Below are 20,567 nucleotides of genomic sequence, written 5' to 3'. Positions count from 1 at the left end.
GCCGAGCGTGCGCCCCCCACCCCGCGCCTGGCACCCTGCGCTCGCCCGCCAGGGGGCGAGGCCAAGCCCGGGGGAAGGGGGAGGGGGAGGGGGGCAGGGGCCGGAGCCCAGGCACCTGCTGGCCGCCTCCGTCTCGGCAGCCCACCCCGCGCCCCACAAGCTGACCCGGCGGAGGGAGGGGGCGCGGCAGGAGCGCGGGGGAGACTCCCATCATTTGTTCCTTCGCTCCATTCCACCCTCTCTCGGAACAGAGGCAACTTCCTCCACCCTAGCGGGAGCCAGAGAAAAAAAAAATATTTTTGAAAAGTACCCGTCCATGCTAATCCTTTTCTTTGTTGCCAATTCACCAAACTAAAGGCGTGATGTTTTCCATTTCTCTTTTTAGATACTTTTCCGTCCACCTTCTCTCTTTTAATTGAGAACGCTTTCATCCTATAATCAATTTCTGGATTGCATCTGCCAGAGGAAGGAAAAGACTGTTAATCGATATTTTCTGTAATTTTTGTATGAAAGTGCTGGTTGTTAAAAGAACTGTCGTCCCAAAAGCAGGGTCACAATGAAAACTAAGCGCAGTGGGAAAAGTTTGCTAATAGGTCTCATCTCTGCAGAGTTGGAGTATAACCTCACTTTCTTTTCTATAATGTTCCATAGTTTTCAATTTTGATATCACCAGCATGCATATTAACCATGAAAAAAAAATTAAGCAGCATCCAAAAGAATGTGTTGATTTTGGCCTCAAACTTAAAAAAAAAAAAAAAAAAGGAAAAAACTCGACTCAGCGTTTTCAACTTTGTTGAAACTGTTGCAAACTGTCGTTTTCATTGTTGATGACAATGAAGGTGGTGTTTAGTAATTCAGAGACCACGTTTCAGTTTTTTTCATTTGAAATTGTGCACCTTTGGTTGGCCTCTCTAAAGCAGTTTTTGAAAACCTAGCACTGTATCTCAGGACCCTTCACAAGTGCCCTGCTTTTGTAATGTGAGTCATAATTTCTGTATAATATGGGTCATAATGTGCGTATTAATCAACTTCTTTACATACAGTAAAGCTCTTGCCCAGCTCCGGCCAGACCGCCTGCAGAAATGTGCTTTTCCCTGGAAATATTCCCCTTCCCATCCCGTTTTTTTCCAGTTAATTTTCTCTATCCTTTTTCTAGTTTCTCTGTGTTCTTTTGACTTTTAATGCAAAGTGATATGTAAAAATGAACTTTTTTTTTTTAAGTTTGTAGATCCAGACAGTGACATTAAACAGCACAAAAGGAAATAACCTCTCCCAACTTGAGTCCCGTCTCAAGGTCTGAAACTGTAGACTCTCTGGTTCCACCAGGACAGTTACCTGGGGCTTCTTTTCTTAGCTTGATATGCTCCGCTTTACTACTGTTACTTGCTTCTGGCTCTACTGAGGTGTTTTGCAGATTTTTATGATTCTTGCCTAAGCTGGATGGGAGTCTTAAAGACTGAGATCCCATGAACAAAGTCCAATATCATGATGTCAGCAGATATTGATAGGGGTTTAGGTTCCACAATGTAGGCATTTGTCAAACTGATGGCCCCCTTGAGATCTGTGCATTTCACTGGATAAAAATATCCCTCATATATTAAAAAATTTTTAAATATTAAAGTCTAGTTGGTGGTGCACCTGCTGAAAGTTTAGGGGTGCAGTGTCCTGATATATGCAGTATGCTTTAAGAAGCATTAAAAAAAAAAAAAGATGGGGTGGGATAGGGAGGGTGGGAGGGAGGGAGATGCAAGAGGGAAGAGATATGGGGACATATGTATATGTATAACTGATTCACTTTGTTATAAAGCAGAAACTAAGACACCATTGTAAAGCAATTATACTCTAATAAAGATGTTAAAAAAAAAAAAGATGGATTGATGCATCTGTGAATGTGCTAATAGGCAGATGAACAGATACAAGATAAAGCAAGTAGAGTGAAATGTGAAATGTTAAGAGTTGAATCTAGGTAGTAGGTATAAGAGTGTTCACTGTGCGGTTTTTAAAATCTTCTATGTTTGAAATTTTCATCATAAAATGTTGGGGGGGGGCAGCCCAGCTTCAATATTAACTCACCCATCACCCCTTCCTCCCAAGCTGTCCCCAGAATTCAGGAGGCAGGCTATTTCCAGGATGTTCTGAAGCAGAAGAAAACAACCTCATTTCAACTGGCCCTGAAAACCATCACTGTCTGAATGGTGAATGGCTTGTGACATCGACTGAACATTATTTTTCATTATTTCCCTGCTCAGAGCACCCAGATGACATACTGCCTTAGGCTGAAGGCCCACAGTTTCAAGGCCTTATTCAAAGTGTGTTATGAGCACCAGGCAAGGACAGTTCAAGGGCAAAGGATTCGGGAGGCTTGTTGCCTCTGCATAATCAGGCTGCTGTGAGCATTTAGTGAGCTCCTGTGTGCAGTCCTTTTATGAAGTGAGCACCAAGAAAAGAAAAGGCAATGTTTTCATTTACAAAGTATTCACAACTGTGAAAGGATGTCCATCTAAAATGGAAATCTCCTGCATGTGCCCTGAAAAGAACGGAACTTGGAACTTAAGAACGGAGAGACTGATTTGCCCTAAAGGCTGTTATACACAAGACCCAGATTTACCTCCTGACCAATGAAAAAGCGCCAAGAGTCTCTTCCCATCCTCAAGCCAATGAACTTACTGCTGAGACTGCAACCAGACTCCTCGTCTTTGCTCTCCCCCACCCCATAAATACAGCCCACCCACACACCAGCACAGTCGCCCTTAGCTTGCTGTGGTTTGCATTTCCTTAAATTGCCATTCCCATGCTATTCCTGTGTAATCTCAATTTCTGGTAGTTCAAGCTTGCCTCAGTTTACCTCTTCATTTAGTTTAACACAACTTGCTGAGGTAAGCAAACCACAATTAGGAAAGAAAAGGCTTGGGGAGTAGGAATTGAGGGAGCAGGTTGACTCCTGGAGGTTAGTTCTGGCTTATTAATACTATAGAATAGTATGCAGCTATCACAAAGAATGACTTTTATACAAATGTAATAGCACAGGTAGATCTCCAGGAAATGCTGCTGAATGAACCCTGTACAGTATAATACCATCTATATTAAAAGCAAACTCACGCTGGCATGTAAGTACAATTCTCTATGTGTTCAGTCAATGCATATAAAAATGCAAAAGCCAGAGAAAGATTTAGAAAGATCCACAGCCGACTCCTAAATGTCGTTGCCTTTACTGGGCTCCCTTGAGAGTAAAACTTCTTTTTCTCATTTTTATATTCCCAGTGCCTCACTCAAAGAAAGTTCTCAATAAATAGTAGTAGTTCTTTCTACCTGCAAACTGGACTCTCTGCTTCCCTTGCTCTACCATGATCCCCCTCTTCGTGGTAGAGTTTTAAAATTGTAAGTGCAGGGACTTCCCTGGTGGCGCAGTGGTTAAGAATCCGCCTGCCACTGCAGGACACAGGGGTTCAATCCCTGGTCTGGGAAGATCCCACATGCCGCGGAGCAACTAAGCCCGTGTGCCACAACTATTGAACCTGCGCTCTAGAGCCCACAAGCCACGACTACTGAGCCCACGTGGTACAACTACTGAAGCCTGCGTGCCTAGAGCCTGTGCTCTGCAACAAGAGAAGCCACCACAATGAGAAACCCGTGCACCACAACAAAGGGTAGCCCCCACTTGCTATAACTGGAGAAAACCCACCTGCAGCAACTAAGACCCAATGCAACCAAAAATAAATAAATAAAAATAATATTAAAAAAAAAAAATTGTAAGTGCAAACCTGATCCTACAACCCCCTGCTTGAAACCCTCCAAGGGCTTCTCATAACATTGAAAATACAATCACAACCCCATAACCTGATTGGCAAGGCCTACCTCTCCAGGCCCTTCTCCCAGTTGTGTGTGGTTTACTCCAGCCTAACTCAGGAAGCTTTTTCCTGCCTCAGGGCCTTTGCATTTGCTGTCTTGCCCGACACCTTCCCCCAGACAGCATGGCTGGCCCTATTCATCTAGTATCCTTTGCCTGGAGATGCCTTCCCATCTAAGAAAGGAAGGATGGAGACCATCTGCTGCTACTCCAACGTCTAGTACCTCTTTGCCATATTCCTTCTTACCCACCTCCTATAATACACCAACATCCTGAAGCCCACAGATGGATTGAAATTGTCCCCACTGAGGATGCAGACTCGAAGGACTAGTCTGGACAAGGGGGTATCACAGCCGGTTTAGCCCAGTGTGGCCAATGGCTGGCACCCTTCCCTCCCAGCACAGCCACCTGCTTATTTAGAGACAACAGCTCGATGAGAATATAAAATAAAGAAGGAGGAGAAAGATGCCTTAGAAAGTGGCTGTGATCACTGGACATTTATTTTAATAACCTCTAAAATAAAATCTATCACCTGTCTAAGGAAAAATTACTGGAAAACAGTTATGAAATGAATCCTAGGATGGGGAAACATAAAATCTCCGTCCCTGGTTTTCAAGCATCTTTGCAATTAAATCATGATTTCCAGTGTGAGTCTTAACTATGCACCAAATACCATTAGTGCCATTTTATTCATTTTTATTTTTAGTTGTTCTTAATAGCAATCTTCATATCTAATGTGAATAGGCCTAAATGTGTTTGGCTGAGCACTGCCCTTGTAAAGAGAGAGGGTTTTTTCCCTTTTGTTTTCTGTTTATAATTACTAACACATATGACTGTTTTACCAGCCTACCTACCATTTACAATGAAGGTACAAAGTAAGTAAAAGAAATGAAGTCTCCTTCTTCCGAACTCCGGCTAAATGGCTGACTGCTTTTCTAAAGCAATATGTGAGTATCTATCTCTTTGAGCAGCTTGAAAATTATATAAGAAAATCAAATTTCCAAAGAACCAAACTTTGGTATGACCTAGATTTTCTCTAACAGTCTGAATATCATGAATTTTACTAATGTTAATGCCAGATTATTGTTTAAAATAAACGTTAAGAGGGAGTCTAATTCCCTAACTCTATAAAAGTGTTCATACACATAATTTCACAAATTAAGAAAAAGATTTTTAGGACAGGTTTTCTAGTTTAGGGTCTCCTTATCAAGGGAAAATCTGTCTCCTCAAGTCCTTAATCTTAAGTCCTGGCTGGCTGACCCTCTGGGTCTAAAAATCAAAGCTCAGGGTGGAGTATTTCAAAATTTATAAAGTAGATGCTAGGGCTTCCCTGGTGGCGCAGGGGTTGAGAATCTGCCTGCCAATACAGGGGACACGGGTTCGAGCCCTGGTCTGGGAAGATCCCACATGCCGCGGAGCAACTGGGCCCGTGAGCCACAACTACTGAGCCTGCGCGTCTGGAGCCTGTGCTCCGCAACAGGAGAGGCCGCAATAATGAGAAGCCTGCACACCGCGATGAAGAATGGCCCCTGCTTGCCGCAACTAGAGAAAGCCCTCGCACAGAAACGAAGACCCAACAGAGCCAAAAATAAATATAAAAAAATAAAAAATAAAGTAGGTGCTATACAGCAGCAACCACTTTGGGTGAAAACAACAAACAAACAAACAAAAAAGTGTGAAGCATAGTAACATGACATCCTCCCAAAGCACAAAAATGTGTATGTTGTTATAAAATATTTCAAACGTATAGAAAAATAAAGGGAGTGATTTAATTTCTGTACATTCACCAACCACATTTTCTTAATGTTTTCATTTGCCGGCGAGATATATATTATTAGTTTAAGAAATCCTCCTTCCTAACTCCCTTTATCTCAGTTTCCCAGTGCCTGCCTCCCCAGAAGTGAACATTCTAAGGCAGGCTGTATCCTTCTTGTTCATGTTTGTCAACATTTACAAACTAAAACCTGTAGTAAGCACACTAATTAAAAAAAATTTTTTTATTAAAGTAGAGTTGAAATACAATGTTGTGTTAGTTTCTGGTGTACAGCACAGTGATTCAGTTGTACATAAATATCTATTGTTTTTCAGATTCTTTTCCATTATAGGTTATTACAAGATACTGATTATAGTTCCCTGTGGTATACAGTAGGCCCTTGTTGTTTATCTATTTTATATATAGTAGTGTAAGGTATATAAGTTAATCCCAAACTCCTGATTTATCTCTCCACCTCCCGTCTCCTTTGGTAACCATAAGTTTGTTTTCTATGTCTGTAAGTCTGCTTCTGTTTTGTAAATAAGTTCATTTGTATCATTTTTTAAGATTCCACATATAAGTGATGTATGATATTGGTCCTTCTCTGCCTGACTTACTTCACTTAGTATGATCATCTCTGGGTCCAGCCATGTTGCTACAAATGGCATTATTTCATTCTTTTTTATGGCTGAGTAATATTCCATTGTATATATGTACCACATCTTTATCCATTCATCTGTCGATGGACATTTAGGTTGCTTCCATGTCTTGGCTATTGTGAATAGTGCTGTTAGGAACATTGGAGTAAGCATGCTTATATTAATTGTCTAGCTCAATGAATTTTTATATATGCATATACTTGGTCATCCACCATCCAGATTGATATAACAATATATTCCCAACACCCAAGAAGGCTTCTCTTTGCCCCTTTCTAGTTAGTACCCTAAGGCAACCATTATTCTGGCTTCATCATCATAGATTAGTCTTGTCTGTTCTTGAACTTCATGTAAATATGCCCATACAGCATGGGCTCATGTTGTCAGGCTTTTTTTTTCGAATACCATTATGTTTATGATATCTGTCATGTTGTTCCATGTGCCATATGTCACTTAGTTTTATGGTTGTGTAGTATTCTATTCTATGACTATCACAGTTTGTTTATTCATTCTCTTGTTGATGAGCATTTCCAGTTTTTTACTACTATGAATAAAGTTGCTATGAATATTCTTATAATGCCTTTTCGTTGTCGTATATGCTTATTTCTCCAGGGTATATACCTAGGGGGGACAGTTGCTAGATCATAGGGAAAGTGTATGTCAAGCTTTAATAGGTCCTGTCCCTCCCAAAATGATTGTACCAATTTATACTCCTGCCCACAGTGTGTGAGGCTGACAGCGCCGCCCTCCTCATAAAGCTTTGGTACCGTCGATCTCTTTAATTTTCACCATTTTGGTGGTTGTCGAGTAGTATATTTCTTTGTGGTTTTCATTAGCATTTACAACATGCATAATAACATTGAGCACACTTTCATTTGCGTCTTGGCATCTAGGATGTCCATCTTTTGTGAAATAAATGTCTGTGCTAGTCTTTTACCCATTTTTTATAATTTTGTGGCAGATTTTTAATGTACAGTCTGGATTGGAATCCTTCGATGGATATATATGTTGCAAATCTCTTAGTCTGTGACTTGCTCTTTCACTCTTTTGCGTGTCCTTTGATGATCAGAAGCTTTTACTTTTATGGGTTTGATTTGTTGGTATTTTATTTTATGTTTAGTGCTTCCATGTGTCCCATTTAAAAACTCTTTGCCTAGCCCGTGTTTGTAAAGATACTCTCCTATGCGTTCTTTGAGTTTTATTGACCTTATCTCTCACATGTACATCTCTTTTGCAACTCAGTCAATTACTGAGTATAGTGTGAGGTGGCAGTGGTCATGGTCACCATCTTATTAAACTTTCTCTTTGTATTTTATTTCTAAACTATCGTGTGAAATGTTTGGAGCATAAGGATTGCCTTAGAGCATGGCCTTCTAGCTCAATCTTTACTGAGAGTTCCCTGTAATATTGCCTTTTAAGAATAGTCTTGATACTCCCATTAAAGACTGCAGGCTCTTTAATTCGTTTTTAAAGCAGGACCACCCTTGGCCTCAGGCAAAAGGAGCCCCTACACTGGGGTCCACAGTTTAAAGAATCGCTCGTGTCATAAACGCTCAAAGACAAAGTGGAGGCGGGGGCATCTCTGTCACTTGTCACTTGTCACCTGGTATGAGCTTCAGACAGGGCAACCCCGTAAACCTAGACTTCACCCTTCTACCCAGCAAGATCAAGCCCTTGCCTGAGACGCACTCCCTCGCATCTGTTGTCCTTGAGCCTGGAAACAGAAGGCGCCTGCATCGGAATACTGAGAAGTTTTGCATGTGAAAGAGGCACAGTTTTGGAGTGCAGGAAGGATTTGAGTGGCAGGAATGCTTAGGTAAGAGAAAAGACAAATTAATTAACTTGTCAAATCCTCCTTCTAAGCATGAATGCAAAAGATTCTTGCATAACAAAGTATTCTTTCCCAGAGTACCAAGCAGCCGTTTTCTTTCTTCCCTTTGTGTTCCAATTCATGGTTCTGAGGGTCCTCATCAACTAGCGCCACATTCACTAACGCTGCCCAGTGTCTGAGGAACATTTTGTAATGTTAAGGAATTCATTTTACCCTTAAATGTATATGTCTATAGATCTAAACGTTATCTCCGGGAAGCACGAAATAGACTTTTTCATTGGCAAATAGATGAACATTGAATGCACAGAATGTGAACAGTTTTATAAAATTATTTAGGAAGACGTCATTGAATTTTCTAAAAAGCTAATAAAACATTCAGCGTATTTCAATATCTTTGACTAAAAATTTGATAGTGATTAACTATAACTTCATTTTGCCTTTTAGTTTTGAAAGGGCGCTTTGACTATGGCAGAAGAAAGAGCATTTTTTGAAACATAAAAAATAATTTGAATTTTTAAATGTTTTTACATTCATGTCATTCACCTTTTTTTGGATGAACATACATTTACATTTTGTACACTTTAAATACGATTACATTTTGACCGGGTAGTTATGTATAATTTTGAATTAAAAAAATAAAGAAAACGAAGAAAAAAAAGTCCATGAGAAAAAAGTGCTTAGAATATCGTCTGGCAAATAATGTGTATTCCATAAATATTAGGGATCCCTTTCTGCCACCCACCCTTTTCCTCTCTTGGTTTTAACTTGATATCAGATTAAACATCCTTTCCCTCCCTCTTTTTCCCACTCTCCACCCTCCAAATACAAACATACATATCCTGTTTGGAATGTGGTTGCCTTATGGAAACAAGTCTAAAATTTGGAAGAAAACAGAGCCAGCAGAATTGACAGGAGACATTAGGGGAATCTAGCTGAGGCCAAATTAAAAGCTCAGTTGTTAAAGATACCTAATTCTTTTTGCAGAATTCTGACCTACCGCATATGTCAGGCACTTCTCAGCCTAGTGAGAAGTTTTGGGCATCTCAGGAATGTGGGTCTGACCAAAGGGAATTTAACCGATTCTTGCTAATCATTTGACTTACAGGTTGGGCTGCCAGCCCTCAGCAAACCAAATGAAAGCTTCAGGAAGTTAACGCTGCTGGCCCCATCCTCACAGCTTTAGACACACACCTGGAACGTTTTAACAGCTGGAATCCAATTTCTGAGTTGATCTAGGAGAAAATCAAATTTGTTGTAGCACTCAACAATAATAAAAGAAGAATAACTAACAGTTTGGGGGTACTTACTACATGGTAGGCACTGTGCTAATCCCTTTCTGCGAAATGTTCCTTCTAATCCTTACCAGGACGTGAGGGCTATTATCTCCATTGTAGAGATGAGGAACTTGGGGCTCAGAGAAGTTAAGTAACTTATACCAGACTCTCTCCTGATTTTAACCCCTTTAACTTACAGCTGATGACAATGGTGGCTACTGTTTTTTTGTTTGCTTGTTTTTGTTTTTTTAAATTTTTATTAGAGTATAGTCGATTTACAATGTTGTGTTAGTTTCAGGTGTACAGTAAATTGAATCAGTTATACGTACATATGTGTGTGTGTGTATATATATATATATATATATATATATCCACTCTTTCTTTAGATTCTTTTCCCATATAGGCCATTACAGAGTATTGAGTAGAGTTCCCTGTGCTATACAGTAGGTCCTTATTAGTTATCTATTTTATATATAGTAGTGTGTATATGTCAATCCAATCTCCCAATTTATCCCTCCTCCCCCTTACCCCCTGGTAACCGTGAGTTTGTTTTCTACATCTGTGACTTTATTTCTGTTTTGTAAATAAGTTCATTTGTACCCTTTTTGAAGAGTCCACATATAAGCGATATCATATATTTGTCTTTGTCTGACTTACTTCACTCAGTATGACAATCTCTAGGTTCATCCATGTTGCCACAAGTGGCATTATTTCGTTCTTTTTTATGGCTGAGTAATACTCCAGTGTATATATTTACCACATCTTTATCCATTCCTCTGTCAATGGACATGTAGGTTGCTTCCATGTCTTGGCTATTGTCATAGTGCTGCAGTGAACATGGGGTGCATGTATCTTTTCGAATTATGGCTTTCTCCAGGTATATGCCTAGGAGTGGGATTCCTGGGTCATATGGTAGCTCTATTTTTAGTTTTTTAAAGAACCTCCGTACTATTCTCCATAGAGGTTGTACCAATTTACATTACCACCAACAGTGTGGAAGGGTTCCTTGATGTTGGCTACTGTTTACTGAGAGCTGACTAAGGGCCTGAACATGTGTTATAACAAATTTCATCTTTATAAAAACTCTGATGGGAAGCATTTAGGAGTCCCAGCTACAGATAAAGAACATTCAGCTGCAGCACCTGGAATTATGTGGAATACAGACGATAATAATAATAATAGGTGCAGAGTCTGTTCCCCACCTCCTCTTTGCTGTGCAGAAGAGGCTATTTTTCATTCTAGGGCCGTACTAGTCAATATAGCTTTCTGTGATAATGAAAATGTTTTACTTTGGCACTATCCAGTATGGTAGCTACTGACCACATGTGGCCGTTGAGCATGTAAAACATGGCCGATGACACTGATGAACTAACATTTTAACTTTCTTTTAACTAGTTAACCTTAAATAGCACACGTGGCTAGTGGCTACCATTTTGGACAGCACAGCTGTAGAGGGTAAAACTGCTTGGTGGCCAAGTTCCCAACAGAGTCTAAGAGTTTCTCACACTCCACTCTTCTTTCTCTTAGCTCTGCTCTTGGTCAGCTTCTGGGGCAGGATCCTCAGACTAAGGCACTGCTAAGAACTGAGAACTGAGGGAAAAGGATCAGGATCTTTCTTACTCCCTTTATTCAAAACTAAATATTTATAGGGAATTCCCTGGAGGTCCAGTGGTTAGGACTCTGGGCTTTTCACTGCTGAGGGCATGGGTTCAATCCCTGGTCGGGGAACTAAGATCCTGCAAACTGTGCGGGCACAGCCAAAAAAAAAAAAAAAACACCTAAATATTTAAGTGCGCAAACACTTATTTCACGTGTTCATTTATTTATCTGACAAATATTTATGGAACTCTTCCCACATGGCAGGTATATCTGCTTATTATAAATCTATGCATTGGCCCCCGGGTGAAAATGGCAAGCAAGGCAGGACTGGAGAGACAGACATTAATTAAATCATCACACAAATGCATCATTAGAAACTCAAATAAAGGAAAGTATCAGGAGTTGTGAAGGCGTTTAAGGACGGAGGATTCACGTGAGGCATCGGGAAACACTTTAATTTTTTTTTTTTTTTTTTGGCTGCGTTGGGTCTTCCTTGCTGCGCACGGGCCTTTCTCTAGTTGCGGAGAACAGGGGCTACTCTTCATTGTGGTGCGTGGGCTTCTCATTGCGGTGGCTTGTCTTGTTGCGGAGCACGGCCTCTAGGCACGCGGGCTTCAGTAGTTGTGGCGCACGGGATTAGTTGCTCCATGGCATGTGGGATCTTCCCTGACCCCGGCTCGAACCCCTGTCCCCTGCATTGGCAGGAAGATTCTTAACCACTGTGCCACCAGGGAAGCCCGGGGAAACACTTTTCTGACGGTGCTCAAGTTCAGCTTGTGGAAGTGATGTTTTAGCTGAGAAACTAAGAATGAGTTAGAATTAACTGAGTGACAAGGAAGGAAAAGCATTCAGAGTGGAGGGAATAGCATGTACAGGCCTGAGGTGTGCAGAGTGTGGACATGATTGAGGAACGTTAAAGAAAGGGTCAGTGGGGGAATTCCCTGGAAATCCAGTGGTTAGGACTCTGCACTTTCACTGCCGAGATCCTGGGTTCAATCCCTGGTCAGGGGAACTAAGATCCCACGAGCTGCGTGCGGTGTGGCAAAAAAAAAGAAAAAGAAGAAAAAGAAAGGGACAGTGGGAAGAGACAGGCTGGGGCTTTCTACACAGCTTCATCTGCCATATCAGGGCTTTTGACCTTTATCCTAAAAACAGTGGCTGGCTACTGAAAAGATTTAAGCAGAGGAGTGACCTGATTAGAAAATAAACTTAAAAAACAAAACCAAACACACAAAAACCTTGGCTTTTCACAAGGGCGTCATTGTTCCCTGTTCCTTCCTTCCCTCTCCAGCAGGCAGGCAGGTGACTTCCCCAGACACAGGGCTGCAGCTGGCTCAGGACAGACTAGAAGAGCTTGGTCCTGGGCCCAGCGGATGAATGGAGCTGAGCTGTGTCCTTTCCTCTCATGCTCTGTGTGTTCTGTGTGTTTCTGCCATTGAATAAATACTGGGTATTTATAAAAACTGTCAGCAAGCCACCCACTCCCTTTTCTCTGCCTCAGGCCCAGAAGCCCTCAAACAGTAACAGGCTGTACCAGAATCTCTGTGATATCCAGAGATCCAGCTCCTAAAGGACAGCTAAATATAACTCTCTTCCACACAGGCTGGTGACCGTCGTCCCCACTTTTATGATCCTAGCTGTGGAACATCCAGGAAACTTGAACTTGACGGGTGGTTTACACCAAACCAGGGCAGAGGGGTGTCACTGGGGAGGTGGGGTGACTTTCAGTATTTTCTTTTCTGGCCACCTTTCCATTGAGCCACAGGTCATGGATTGGCCTTCAGAGGAGAGAATGACAAGTGAAAGAATTTATTCCAGTGAAAGAAAGACAAGAAGAGCGAAAAGGAGAGGAAAGACTTGTGAGTGTATTTGAACTTCAAAATAATGAGACTCCAACTTCCTTCACAAAATGCAACTGTTACGGTCCTCTTCTTCCAAAATGAATTGATTTTACCTCTTTCCCTGGCATCGTAGAAAAGTCACCCGTTTTGCTGGTTAACACACTTGACCTTGATTCCCAGCTCTGCTGCTTACTCAGGGCAAGGTAACTCACCACCCAGAGCTTCAGGGTCCTTGTCTGTAAAATGGGTTAATGGTGCTAGTTTGCAAGGTTGTGCGGCTGTGAGACAATGTGGATGGAATGCTTAGAAATAAGCAGGGACTTCCCTGGCGGTCCAGGGACTCCGCGCTTCCAATGCCGGGGATGTGGGTTCGATCCCTGGTCCAGGAACTGAGATCCTGCAAGCTGTGTGGCACAGCCAAAAAAAAAAAAGAAAAAGAAAAAGAAATAAACACCGGCTTTGTTATCACGCAGTAATGCGTCTGTGTGTCTCTCTTCCCCATGACACTGAGCTCCTCAAGTGCAGAGAACTCTCATTGGCCTTTATATCTACTACCTACTCCTGCAAGTGCTCAAGATATAAAATGAATGGTTGATGTAGGTATCTAATAGTGAAGGAATTCCTCTCTTCCTGCCCAAGATGGTCAATCTTCTAATTTCCTACGCCCTTGACTGTTTATTTAGACACAAATTGGGAAAATAAAATTAGTGGATACACTTCCAGAAAGATATTTTCCTACAATGTTTCTACTTACACATACACATACATATTTTAAATTAAATAACTTTATTTTTAAAGCAGTTTTAGGGTTACAGAAAAATCAAGCAGAAAGTACAGAGATTTCCCACATGCCCCTTCACTCCCTTCCCTCTACTGTATTAACATCTGGCAATAGTGTGGTACATTTGTTACAACTAATGAGCCAGCAATGATACGTTGTTATTGACAAAGTCCATAGTTTACATTAAAGTTCACTCTTTGTGTTGTACATTCTATGAGTTTTGACAAGTGTATAATGGCATGTAGCCACCATTACAGTTTCATACAGAATAGTTTTGCTGCTCTAAAAAGCCCCTGTGCCCACCCATTTATCCCTCCCACCCCCCAACCCCTAGAAACCACTGATCCTTTTACTATCTCCGTAGTTTTGTCTTTTCCAGAAGTTGTGTAGCCGGAATCATACAATATGTTGCCCTTTCGGATTGGCATCTTTTACCTAGTAACATGCATTTAAGATTTATCCATGGATGCAATGTTGGGAGGCCCACATGGCAAGAAGGTTGAGGGCAGCCTCTGGAAACTGAGGGCTACCTCCAGTGAACAGTCAGCAAGAAGCCAGGGTCCTCCGTCTTGGAAATGCAAGGAAATGAACTCTGCTATCGACCTGAGTGAACTTGTGAGTGTATCCTGCCCTAGCTGAGCCTCCTAATGAGGACCTAGCTCTGACCAATATCTGATGGCAGCCTTACAGAAGACCCACCCAAGCTGTGCTGCACAGAAGTCATGAGGTAATAAATATATGTTGATTTAAGTTACTAAGTCGTGGTAGTTCACTATGCAGCAATAGATAACTAACATACTCTTGTTGAGAGATATTTGGGTTGTTTCCAGTTTTTCCTGACTATCAACTATGCTAATGTAACTGCTCTGATGCATGCCTCCTGGTGCATACCCACAATTGTTTCTATAGAGCAAATTACTCGAAATGGACTTACAGGCATAAGGCATTGGGCCAGACAGAGGGTGGCAAACTTTTTCTGGGAAGGACCAGGTAGTAACTGTTTTAAGCTCTGAAGGCCCTGTAGTCTCTGTTGCAGCTATTCAATTCTGAAATCGTATTACGAAAGTGCCAAAGACAATCCCTGTGAGAACGAGCGTGGCTGTGTTTTAATATTTCATTTGTGAACACTGATACGTGGATTTTGAATAACTTTCACATGCTACAAAATATTGTATTTCTGGTTTGTTTCAACCAATTAAAAATGTAAAAACCATTCTTCGCTTGCAGGCTACATAAAAACAGGTAGAGGCCAGATGGGCCCACAGGCCATAGTTTGCAGGTCCTTGGGATTTTCAACTTACCGGGTAGGGCAACGCTGTTTTCTGGAGTGATGGTCCTGATTTTCCCTCCCATCAGTAGTGTATTGTTTAGGAGTTCTCATGGCTCCACATCCTCGCCCATGTTTGTGACATCTATGCAATATTGAGTTTTCCAATCCAAAACATAGATGAGTCTTTGCCTTTATTCGTATTTTCTTTTATGTTCTTGGTAGTGTTTTACAGTTTTTTCATATGAATTTTTCCCTCATACTTTTTTTGAGTTTATTTCTTTTTTTTTTTTAAACGTTCTTTTTGGTTTTTTTTTTGGCTGCGTTGGGTCTTCATTTCTGCGTGCGGGCTTTCTCTAGTCGCGGCGAGCGGGGGCTACTCTTCATTGCGGTGAGCGTGCTTCTCATTGCGGTGGCGTCTCTTGTTGCGGAGCATGGGCTCTAGGCACGCAGGCTTCAGTAGCTGTGGCTCACAGGCTCAGTAGTTGTGGCACACGGGCTTAGTTACTCCGCGGCATGTGGGATCTTCCCGGACCAGGGATCGAACCCGTGTCTCCTGTATTGGCAGGCTGATTCTTAACCACTACACAGCCAGGGAAGTCCCGGGTTTATTTCTAATTAAATTATTTTCTTGTTGTAATATCTAGTGGGTTCTCTTTTCTCTTGTATTTCAAATTATTTTTTGTACATTAATTATGTAATCCTCCACCTTAGAAGGTTGCTTTGTTTTTTCTTTATATTTGGGCAAACTTAGTACAAGTTGTCATTTTAGTGGACACATGATGTTCTCAAGAATATTAAAGGCTTGGGACATCCCTGGTGGTCCAGTGGTTAAGAATCCACCTTCCAATGCAGGGGATGTGGGTTCAATCCCTGGTCTGGGAAGATCCCACATGCCGCAGGGCAACTAAGCCCACACAACTAGAGTTGAGGCCCGCGTGCCACAACGAAGAGCCTGCATGCCGCAACTAAGCTCTGATGCAGCCAAAGATAAATTAAAAAAAAAAAAAAAAAAAAAAGACTATTAAAGTCTTAAGACTCTGAAATAGCTTTGCATCGTTTCCTGCCCACTCTTTTAAGTTGCTTTTGAAACATGTATATGTACATATTACATATGTGTGTGTGTGTGTGTGTGTGTGTGTGTGTGTGTAAAGGTGACATGGAGCTAGGGTGGTGAGGATAGATATAGACATAAGCAGGGCCGAAAGTGAGCAGAAAGAAACAAATAGGTGAAAGTAGATCATGGGGAGAGAATTTAATGGAAATGTTTATGCAGAGGTGGTTGTGGAACGTGGGGAGACTAAATAACGTTACTAAGTTAATATTAATGATAATAACAATTACGTATTGAGCATCTATGCTGTACACTGTGCTCAGTGTTTGACAGACATCGCTCATTTCACATCAGCCAGCAAGGTTCCTAATATTATCTCTATTTCACCACTGACAAAATTGGGGTCCCAAATGGCTAGATAACCTAAGAGCACCAACAAGCCAGCAGCAAGCTGGGATTCGAGTCCAGCCGGCGTGCTCCTAAGCCTTTGCTACTTCCATTCTGCCGTGTTGACTCTCCGTGGGTCGGACATCCCTCAAGCAGCAGCACCACATGAAGAGGCCTGGACCGCTGTGTTCATGTTCATTGTAATGTTATTATAGCAAACAAAACAGAACAAAAGCAACCACTTCCATCATTACAGGTAAATGGTTCAATAATCTATGTTACATGTTTACACTTACTGTAGAATATAATACAGTGGTTAAAAAGAATGGGGTAGGGGGAATTCCTTGGCGGTCCAGTGGTTAGGGCTCAGCACTCTCACTGCCGAGGAGCAGGGTTTGATCCCTGGTCGGGGAACTAAGATCCCACAGGCCATGCAGCATGGAAAAAAAAAAAAAAAAAAATGGGGTAGGTTGATAGGTACTGACTATCAACCTAAAAAATCATCACCCCATACTAGACCCCATACTAGTAAGTGATGGGAAACATTTACAGAATAATATTATGATTATGCTGCCATGTTATTTTTTAAGATACAGAAAACAAGACTTGGGGCTTCCCTGGTGGCGCAGTGGTTGAGAATCTGCCTGCCAATGCAGGGGACACAGGTTCGAGCCCTGGTCTGGGAAGATCCCACATGCCGCGGAGCAACTAGGCCCGTGAGCCACAACTACTGAGCCTGCGCGTCTGGAGCCTGTGCTCTGCAACAAGAGAGGCCGCGATAGTGAGAGGTCCGTGCACCGCGATGAAGAGTGGCCCCCGCTCGCCGCAACTAGAGAAAGCCCTGGCACAGAAACGAAGACCCAACACAGCCAAAAATAAATTAATTAATTAATAAAAAAAAAAGAAAACAAGACTTAATGGAGTCTACAAGTGTATTCCTGTATAAAAATTCATCAAGCTGTACATTTAGAATTTCTGCAACTGACTGTAAGCAAATTAAACCTGAATTTCAAATTAGACTGTGTCTATGTTTTCATGCACATACATATGAAAATACATAGAAACCGGTCTGGAACAATTTACACCCAATTTTTGGCAGTGGTAACTTTGGGGAAAGGAAGATCTCTTCTTTTCCTCTACATACTTCTGTACTGTTTGACTATTTTAAAAAGGTGTCATTGGGTGTCTAATAAACAAATAGAAGTACATGTTTTTGTCAATAAAAGAAATAACATAAGATAATTAATCAATTAATAGACAAAATTAACAGACAGCAAATACACTTTGGAAGAAAAGAAGCTACTGAGAATCCACGTAGAGATAGACCCAACTGCTCCCTTGCAAAGTATTTCAGGAATATGTTTTCTCTATTTTTGCCTCTCAGGAAAGAAGTTGATCCTAAGCCACTTTTGTAAGGAGGTTTTCCTACAACCCTAATCACCAGCGGGCCTGAGGGCTGCATGTGGAGATATGAACACTCAGCCACCCCGAGAGAGATACCTGACCCCGCCCGGGAGCTGGAGCTGACAGGAGATTCAGGACTTGCTTGAAAGAACCGCCTCGGTAAGCTTCCCACACTGACGTGGCATGGGTGTGATACAGCTGCTGGGAGTGAGCAGGCAGTACACCTGCAGGAGTGGTGTGAAGGAATTATGGAATAAGGAATTCATTCTGGGGGACTTCCCTGGCCGTCCAGTGGTTAAGACTGTGGCCTTCCAATACAGGAGGCATGGGTTTGATCCCTGGTTGGGGAACTAAGATCGATCCCACATGCCGTTTGGCGCAGACCAAAAAAAAAAAAAAAAAAAATGAATTCATTGTTGAAATCTGACCTCACACGATTTGTGGAAGGAGCCGGGCAACTGAACATCTGGGAAAGGGAGCTGGAAGGACCAGAGGAGTCCCTAGCCAGTCTGAGAAGCCAAGGATATCCAGCCACTGAAGTAGGACCACAGAAGGCATGCTGATGGAGGAATCTGGAGGGAGTATTTGCCTTTGGGGGTCCACTTGCTGGTGGATCTGGGGCTGCTGTTGGCAACGTAGAGGGAGCGAGGACAAGCTGGACCTGCTAGGCACCTCTGCATCTGGGGTCATCTCATTGAACCATAGCGGAGTTCAGATGTCCTGCCCCCAAATTCCTTTCTTGCAAGTCTAACCTGGAACCACACAGGGAAAAGGATTCTGGAAAACATAATTTCTAGCCTAACCAAGTTAATGGTGGGAGATGATTCTGGAGGAAAGGTGGTGAGTTCCATTTTGGACATGTTAATTTGGGGTTGACTGGGATACGTGCTTGTGGTGATGTCCGGTAAGTAGTCGGGCTTGTTCAGTCTTCTTCAATATGCAAACAAGCTGTTCTAAGACTCTAGTTCTAATCCAGGCCTGGGGTGAGAAAGTGGAAGGCCGCTGTGGATTAAGAACCTAGGAACTAAAGATATCGACCAGGAATAAAGTCAGCCTCAAGAAATAAAGACAGTCCAAAAAACAAAAAGCCTGTACCTTTCAAGCAGTGACTTGGGGTGGCAGGATGGGAGTGGGGATGGGGAGACCCTCCAGGGCAGGTAGGAAGGGGTGTCCTGGAGAGATGGCTTGAGATACCTTACCCCTGAGTGGGAAGACAGCTGTACATTAATTGATAGTCACTCTTTTCATTTTTTAAGTCTTAGTATGCAGGCATAAGGCAGTCTATTCAATGAATGATCCTTCTTTCAGAAATTTCAAAGACAAGTTTGTTACTTAACACAATTTGCGACCTTATTGCTTCACAGTGCTTCAGAATCATAGAGTGAGTTCTGACTGAGGTTCCAGGTGATGTAGCAAACATTCCACGCAGAGAGGTCCACCAGCAAGTCAGGGGACCCTCCCACCAGCATCACCACCATCACCACCATCACCCACCCCTCCACTCCTACCACTGCCAACACTAGCCAGGTTGGAGGAACAGAGGCTGGGAAAGGTGGTAAAGAGAGGGCAAAGGATGGTGGCAATCCCAAAGGAACATGGAAGTTAATAGTGCTTTCAGGTAACGTTTCTTCATTTGTACTGGATAACAAATGTAGTCAACGAACAATTATATCTGCAGTTTTCTTTTTCCTCCACTTTCTCAGTCATCAAATGAAACTTTGGCTTCCTGTTAGACTATGTACGTGGAGGAGTGGTATATTCCTCTGACTACCTAATACAAAAAGGGCTTCCGTCTCTCTCTACTTTTATTCTGCTATATTTTTCATGATAGTACTTATCTCTGATATTACATGTTTCCATGTTTCCTTAATTTACTGTCTGTCTTTCATATCAGAATATAAGTTTCATTACAGAAAATGCCTTCGTTCACATTTCTATCCCAAGCAAATAAACCAGTACCTGGCAAATTGCAGACATCCAAGTGTTTGTTGAATGAATGAATGAATGAACGATTATATGAAGATGCATTACCTTCTAAGAATGGCTCCATGTGAGAGGGAGTTGTATTATGGCTATATATAGGAAAATAAAATTCTGATATAACTTTATTTTTGTCTGATGACTCTAGGTCTAACTATAGAATTGGTATGCCTTATATATTGTCCCAACAGTTCCACAAGCCTCAGAAAAACTGTATCCTTTATATGAATATTACCGAATAATAGCAACTTACAAATATTTGATATACATTTTGGTCAGAAGGGCTGGAAAGCTTTGCCAGTACACATTTTTTCCACTACTTCTCTGCGTGCCTGTCCACCTCCTTGGCTGGGTCCCCTTCCTCCTTCTGCCTGCTAACTGGTCATCCCTTTGGTTTGGCCTTGGAGCCCTTGCTACTCTTTCTCAACTGAGCTTTTTTCTAGGTCAGCTTCTCAAGTGTCATGGCGCCATTCCTAGCCAGATGAAAGTTGGGCCCCTGGTTGAGCCCTGTCATGGGGCTCTGTCCTGGCTTCATCTGACCTGTCTGGTTCTTTGTATGAGCACATGGGTGGAACTATAGACTCCTCCCCTCATAGCTTCAAGGGCAAGACACCAGCCTTATTTGTAAGCTGCACTGTAGCTGCACAGTAGCTGGCCTGTTGTAGGTATTGAAGGAGTGAATGGATGCTGTCTAAATACTGAAATATCGATGAGTGAGATTGATAGAATTGGGGGATTTGCTTTAAAATACTCCAGTAAAAATGAGTAAAATGAAATAACGTGGCTGAGGACCCAGAGGAAACGAGAGTGAAAAAATGTTGGTAATGGTTGAAGCTGGTGATGGGTACATGGGGCCTCATTATATGTTTCCATTTTTGTGTGATTTTAAAATT

The 20,567-nt window shown here is 42.0% G+C and overlaps 1 protein-coding gene and 1 pseudogene across 2 annotated transcripts in view; one reads left to right on the top strand and one right to left on the bottom strand.

Moving 5' to 3' along the window:
• Positions 1–20,567, bottom strand: part of LOC309629083 (centromere protein U pseudogene) — a 385,624-nt pseudogene that overhangs the window by 218,159 nt on the left and 146,898 nt on the right. The window lies entirely within an intron of this gene.
• The window catches only part of PP2D1 (protein phosphatase 2C like domain containing 1), a gene marked incomplete at its 5' end in the record, with an annotated part of 40,409 nt that overhangs the window by 446 nt on the left and 19,396 nt on the right, over positions 1–20,567 (top strand). The gene's annotated exons all lie outside the window — the stretch shown is intronic.

The sequence above is a fragment of the Balaenoptera borealis genome, assembly GCF_965194805.1.
Source record: "Balaenoptera borealis genome assembly, chromosome: 5".
Lineage (NCBI taxonomy): Eukaryota > Metazoa > Chordata > Mammalia > Artiodactyla > Balaenopteridae > Balaenoptera > Balaenoptera borealis.
The sequence above is the reverse complement of the archived record's forward strand: the minus strand, read 5'-3'. Positions and strand labels throughout refer to the sequence as shown.